The following is a 7,270-nucleotide window of genomic DNA, read 5'->3' as shown; positions in this document are numbered from 1 at the left end:
GTGATCCGCCCGTCTCGGCCTCCAAAGTGCTGGGATTACAGGCGTGAGCCACCATGCCCGGCCAATGCCTGGCCAAAATGCTGCATTCTTTTTAGTCCTTGATCAGCCTTCCACTGAACACGTGATTTAGTTTGGCTCAGTGAATCTGCATTTTTACGTAAACAATAGGGCAGAGGAAGCAATCAGATACGCATTTGTCTCAGGTGAGCCTCAGAGGAATGACTTTGAGTAGAATGGAGGCAGGTTTGCCCTAAGTAGTTCCCAGCTTGACTTTTCCCTTTAACTTAGTGATTCCCTAATCTTTGCTTCTGTATTTTTTGAGTTGGTTATTTATTTCTCCATGATTCAGTTTTTATATGTTTGACCCATATGCCAATTCTCCAGTTTTCTCTTCAGATATCACTAACTCTATGTGTTGAAGTCTTGATTTGGTTATTACATTTTTTAATTCAATATTTTTTATTAACTTTATTTTCAAGTATTGCAGGTCACTTTTTATGGTTTCCAGTTCCATGCTGTAATTTTCAGCTTGTCCTTTTTAGCTCATTGGATATAGTAAGCAGAGTTTTTTGTTTGTTTTTTTTTTTTTTCTAGCCTGTCTCTAATGATTCTAATATCTGGAGTCCTATATCCTATTTTTTTTAACTTCACATTATATTATACACACAAAGTTACTTAATATCCTTACTTATAATTTCGATATCTGTGTAACATTCTGTTGATCAAAGAAATGATAGTTTCTTCATTTTTAAAATGAGGATATGTCTATCTCTTAGGGTAGTTTCCTGGTTCACAGTGATGGTCATTGTGTAGAGTGAACCCTAAGTAATTATTTCTGTCCTACTGTATCTTTGCAATAAATTATTATTTTTGAAATAATATTTGTATATAGGTGGGTCTTGAAGAAAATATGGAAAATAAAATAAATTGATAGGGTATTGGGATTGTGTGTGTTTAAATTTTTTATTTTTATATTGGAATATGTTTGGGTAGTAAGTTCAAATCATAAAAAATTAAGTATTTTAAAGCTAAAATGATAATAGCTAATATTTTAATAAGTACCTACTATGCACTAGGCCCTATTTGAAGCTCTTTACATCTATAAATTAATTTAGTCCTCCCAGAAACCCTCTTTGAGCAATATTACTATTATGCTTGTTTTACAAATGCAAAAGTTGAGGCACAAAAGGGTTAAATAACTTGTTCATAGTCACACAGTTAGTAAAAAGCCATGCCAGGATTCTGACACAAGCGGCCTGGCCCCACCCCAGAATCCTCTTTCTTAATTACTTATTGGTTTGTGAAAAAAGGAAGCAGAAAGGAAAATTAAACCAGAATGTCAAAAAGTATACCTCCGCCAGCCTTATTATCACATCTTTTCAGTATCCTCAGAACCATTCTGTGCTAATCCTAGAGGGCTGGGAAAGAAAAGACGGGAAGAAAACAGGAAGGTATTATAGGTCCTGTGGGTGCATAATCAAGTACTCTAAAACTTAGTGCATAAAGCAACCATTTATTTTGCTCATGGATTCTCTGGGTCAGGAATTCAGAAAGAACAGAGTGGGCAAGGCTGGTGTCTGTGTCACAATGTCAGGAGCCTCAGCTGGAAGACTGGAAGCTGGGGATAGGAATACTCATTGGAAGCTCCTTTACTCACACGTCTGGCTATTGGTGATGACCATTAGCTGGGTGCTGAGCAACTCTCCATCAAGGCGCCATCTTGGGGACTTTCCTCATTGGCTAATTGGAGCTTCCTCATGGCCTAGGGCTGGTTTCTCAGAGTTAGCATCTTCAGACAGATAACAAGAGATGCTAAGGCAGAAACTCTTTTGATCTAGATGGGGAGTCACATAGCATCTTTTTCACCATGCTCTGTTGGTTGAAGCAGTCAGGAGCCCCTATGCAGGTTCAAAGGAGGAACGGTCACACATAAAAAATCAAGTGAGATGGGATATATATTGGAATATACAATATGCCTCAGAAGGAATATACAAAAGTTCATTTCTGTGTTACACTGAAGCCGATAGAAGGCAGAGTGGTGATTTACATACTCTACTAAATGTGATAAATACTCTCTTTTAAGCTAAGAACATAGTTAAAAAATGTATCTTTATCCAGAGTAGCACCAAACAAATAGATATATTAGTTTACATAAATGCAAATAGCATTAGAACTAACAATCTTTATAAATCTGTCTGAAATAATTTATAAACTACATCTAACGTTTTACAGTAGGACTCTCATTCTCGAGGAAGAAAAATCTGATTTTACACATAATGACTGATCTTCACGTCCAAGGACCAAGCTAAGAATGGCACTGTGTGGGCACTGCTTTCCATTGCGCAGAGTGTTTGATAGTGTGAGCTTATCTGAGGTGGCAATTTGGTTAAGTGTAAATTATGACACAAACAGATACTTTGGAGAATATAAAATGGGACTTTAGAGTCCCTGAAAAACAATGACAGTAAAAGTTGAATTTTATGAGAAACTAATATGATCTTTCAACAAAAGTAGTCCATGAGACTACTTTTGGGCACTCTATTTATAAGGTGAAACTCATGCTTATAGTAAGCCCACAGATAATGACATACTGTGCCTTTTTGATATAGCATATAAAGAGCCTGGAATATCATAGAATATTCTGTGTTTGCTGGCTTTACCTGAGACACCGATACTAAGGTCAACGGTCTCCTGAATGGTTAGAAGAAGCTATCCATGAGCCTCCACTGCATCTCAGAAGGCGAGTACACCACTTTTAAATCATCCCTAGCATCAGATGAGGTGGGACGAATTTCAGACCAAATGGGCTCAATAAAATCTTATGCAGGAAAAAAATCCATAAATATTAAAATAAAACCCAAGCCCTCAGCACGTGCAAAAACACCTGTAAGTTACTAGAGAGATTTTTCTTTCTTTGAGAAGAAGTTTCACTCTGTCACCCCAGCTGGAGTGCGGTAGCACGGTCTCGGCTCACTGCAACCTCTGCCTCCCAGGTTCAAGAGATTCTCCTGCCTTGGGTCCCTAATAGCTGAGATTACAGGTGCCTGTCACCACACCTGACCGATTTTTGTACTTTTTAGTCCAGATGGGTTTTCACCATGTTGGTTGGCCAGGCTGGTCTCGAGCTCCTGACCTAGGTGATCCTCCTGCCTTGGCCTCCCAAAGTGCTAGGATTACAGGCGTGAGCCACAGTGCCCGGCTGAAAGATTTTTCTTAAAGAAAATGATCATAATTACAGAATTCAGAGGCATCAAAGCCAGACATAGGCACAAGAATTCGCAATCCTGTCCAGGACAGATGGATATGTGGGTTGAGCCAACTGCTTTCTACACGTCTCAGACAGTAGGAGGGAGGACTGGGAAGATTTGGGACATTCAGCTAAGCCCCTTCTTCAGCTATCCCAAGTCTTCAGTGATGTGTGAGCTCCTTCACCTCAGGCTAGGTGTTTGTTTGTTTTGACCTTCCATACCCTAGTGGTGATATCTTTAAGAACAACAACAAAGACAATTCTTAGGCAAGATGTGGTGATTACAACTCTGTAAGAATCTCTTTTTGTGCCTGGTATTTATCTAGCATCCTTTTGATAGTCATAATAATAGTCTCCCTGGTGTACTGTATTCTCTCAAAGGTTTTAAATGTTTACATGCAACCATCTCTAGAATGTCAAATGGTCTCTCTTCAACTAGAATAAAAACTGAAATAAGTATGCAACCATGAGGACACCTATAAATGACGTGATGAGACCAGAAACCCAAAATGATGGTAACTGAGAGTGGCGCTAAGGCCCTAAGTTTTGGTCACACTCTCACCTGAGAACCTAACCAAAAAGGGGCATATTTTTAAATAAAATTACAGGAGGCCATTGTTTTGGACTGAGGTGACGCTCTAGGCCCCAACAGACCAAACCAAACCAAAGCAATATGGAGTTGCTCATGCTAAGACTTTAAGGAAACACATAGATTCTAGAACAGACCACAGACCAGGTTTTGTTTTTCTCCAGCAAATCTCTATAACAAACAATCCTGACAGCACAGGTATCCCCCCACAAAGTTCCCATTAAATCTTTTAACCAAATTCATTTCCTTTCACCTACAGACCATCAAGCTTCAGATGATCGGGCTACAAAGGTTTCAGCCAGTTCCAGGTGAAGACACCACCCCTGGCCATCAAGGAGCTACCCTGCCTCCACTAGACAGAGCAGGGTGAGAGTTCCATGATCCCCAATAGGTAGGGACTATGCCCCAAGCCAGCATGAAGCAGTTACAGAAGAAAGACCATCAGTCCCTCTGCCTCCCATAAAGATTTATGGGGATCACATCTTTCATGGGGGAGATGGAGCAGGAGAATAGGGCCTGGAGGCAGGGAAATTAAGGACTTCCTAGAACTAAATCAAATGAAAACACTTCAGCTATGACAAGAAATATCCTCTTCATTACATAGGGCATACACCAAGTAACCAATGGAAACCTCTAGAGGATATTTAAACCCCAGAGTATTTTGTAACCAGGCCCTTGAGCCGCTTGCTTGGGCCTGCTCCCACCCCGTAGAGTGTGTTTTCATTTTCAATAAATCCCTGCCTTTGTTGCTTCTTTCTTTCCTTGCTTTATTGTGCATTTTGTCCAATTCTTTGTTCAAAACACCAAGGACCTAGACACCCTCAGCTGGTAACACTTTTGTCACCATCTTGGTTTTGGTGGGTTTTGGCCAGCTTCTTTACCACATCCTTTTATCAGCAAGCTCTTTGTGACCTACACCTTGTGCCAACCTCCTATCTCATCCTGTGACTTAGAATGCCTGAACTCCTGGGAATGCAGCCCAGTAGGTCTCAGCCTCATTTTACCCACCCCCTAGTCAAGATGGAGTGGCTCTCATTCAAATGCCTCTGACAAGAGCTTACATTCTGGGGGGAGCAAACTTGAAGGATAACATTTTGATTTAAGCTTAGCTGTAGTCAACACAGACCTAACACAGACAACAGATTTTGTGGGTTCCAACTCCTTGTCTGACAGTGGAACCTATGGCTTACTTCAGCCCTCTCTCATCTAGTCACGTTGGGTCACTGGAGCATGATTGCAGTTGTCTTGACAGGAGTCTCCTTAACATGCTACAGTGGGATGCCACCCACTGCTCAGTATCATCAGAACATGTTGTCTCTGTGTCCTCACTTCCAATGTCTGCTTATTTTTATCCTTCTCATTGGTTTTCAAAGGCCTCCTTATCCACTTGCCAATTCAGCCAATAAGCTCCTTCCCTCTGGCCACAGAGTTAGAGGGCTGCCTTTCTTCCTTTTCCATAACTCAGCTCACTTGTCAGACCTAGCTCAAGCTCCTCTATCTGAATTTCTATGTAGGGAGGCTGTTGATGAATGGACCATTGGGGCTGCCTCATTACTCTGTTGTCTGGAACATGCCCATCTTTGCAAGGAGTTGCACAACATATTAACAGCTTCTGAAAATAAGACTTACCATGCCTCTTGGAAAACTAGGATAAAATTTACCTGAAATAAAATGACCAATGCAAGCTTAAAAAAGAAACCCACATAAACCAAACATTTTTGAAACAAAACAGAAGCCCTTTTGGCCTGAATAACTTCCTCAAATTTACTTCAGTTAAGGGCTTATTTATAGAGACAACCCAACAGATCCTTCTAGACTTTTCTTTAACCTAGTAGGTCAATTAATTCTTTAGTTTGTTTTCCACCATTCCCTGCCCACCTTAAAATCTTTATGCTGAAAAAGTATAGAATCTGTAGGACCAGACTGTAAATTTTTTGAAGTCAGCTTCTGAGCCTTAAATTTCCTCAGAGTCCTAAGAATAGCACATTGTCTTGCATATGGTAGATCCTCAGATATTGTTTGTTAAGTTGGCTCTATTTTGGTTTCCAGTTATGTGACATAAAATAAATGTTTGACAATACAGGCTGGATTAAATTACCTCGACATAATTCGCCTGAGATCCTGAAACAGATTTTCTAAGATCTCCTTTCAAAGAACTTGCTGCAGGGAGCAGAGCTGACTGAGAGCCTCCAGCTGCCACAGTGTGGATCCATCACAGCACTCATGCTATCTCCACTCTTGGTCCAGGCTGTACTTATCCAGTCACTGAGCAGATGGTTGCACTAAAGCTGAGCCATCCTGAACAATGCAAGACTTTTCTAACAGGCCACCTATGCCTGGGAACTCTTCATCAGCCTGGCCAATGATTTCTGGAACTGCTGCTTTCTGAGGCTTGTCCAATATCAGGGGAAACCCCACTCCTGATATTCAATGTGGGTTCTTTTCTATTTCCCTAAGCGTTGGCTGGCCTGAGAAATAAAGGGAAACAGTACAAAAGAGAGAGAAATTTTAAAGTTGGGTGTCTGGGGGAGACATCACATATCAGCATGTTCTGTGATGCTCCCTGAGCCGCAAAACCAGCAAATTTTTATTAGTAATTTTCAAAAGGGGAGGGAGTGTACGAATAGGGTGTTGGTCACAGAGATCACATGCTTCACAAGGTAATAAAAATATCACAAAGCAAATGGAGGCAGGGTGAGATCACAGGACCACAGGATGGGGTGAAATTAAAATTGTTAATGAAGTTTCGGATATGCATTGTCTTTGATAACATCTTATCAGGAGACAGGGTTTCAGTGCAGACAACCGGTCTGACCAAAATTTATTAGGCGGGAATCCTCATCCTAATAAGCCTGGGAGTGCTACAGGAGACCAGGGCTTATTTCATTCCTTCGGCTTCGACTGTAAAAGGCAGTCACCCCTAAAGCAGCCATTTCAGAGGCCTACCCTCAGGGGCCATTCTCTTTCTCAGGGATGTTCCTTGCTGAGAAAAAGCATTCAGCAATATTTCTCCTATTTGCTTTTCAAAGAAGAGAAATCTGGTGCCATTCCACCCGGCTCAATGGCAGTCAGAGTTTAAGATTATCTCCCGTGTTCCCTGAACATTGCTGTTATCCTGTTCTTTTTTTCAAGGTGCCCAGATTTCATATTGTTTAAACACACATGCTCTACAAACAATTTGTGCAGTTAACGCAATCATCACAGGGTCCTGAGGCGACATATATCCTCCTCAGCTTATAAAGATGATGGAATTAAGAGATTTAAAGTAAAGTCAGGCATAGGAAATCACAAGGGTATTGATTGGGGAAGTGATAAGTGTCCATGAAATCTTCACAATTTATGTTCAGAGATTGCAGTAAAGACAGGCGTAAGAAATTATAAAAGTATTAATTTGGGGAACTAATAAATGTCCACGAAATCTTCACAATTTATAT

Source organism: Colobus angolensis, unplaced genomic scaffold, assembly GCF_000951035.1.
Source record: "Colobus angolensis palliatus isolate OR3802 unplaced genomic scaffold, Cang.pa_1.0 Scaffold105, whole genome shotgun sequence".
NCBI classification, from domain to species: domain Eukaryota; kingdom Metazoa; phylum Chordata; class Mammalia; order Primates; family Cercopithecidae; genus Colobus; species Colobus angolensis.
The sequence above is the reverse complement of the archived record's forward strand: the minus strand, read 5'-3'. Positions refer to the sequence as shown.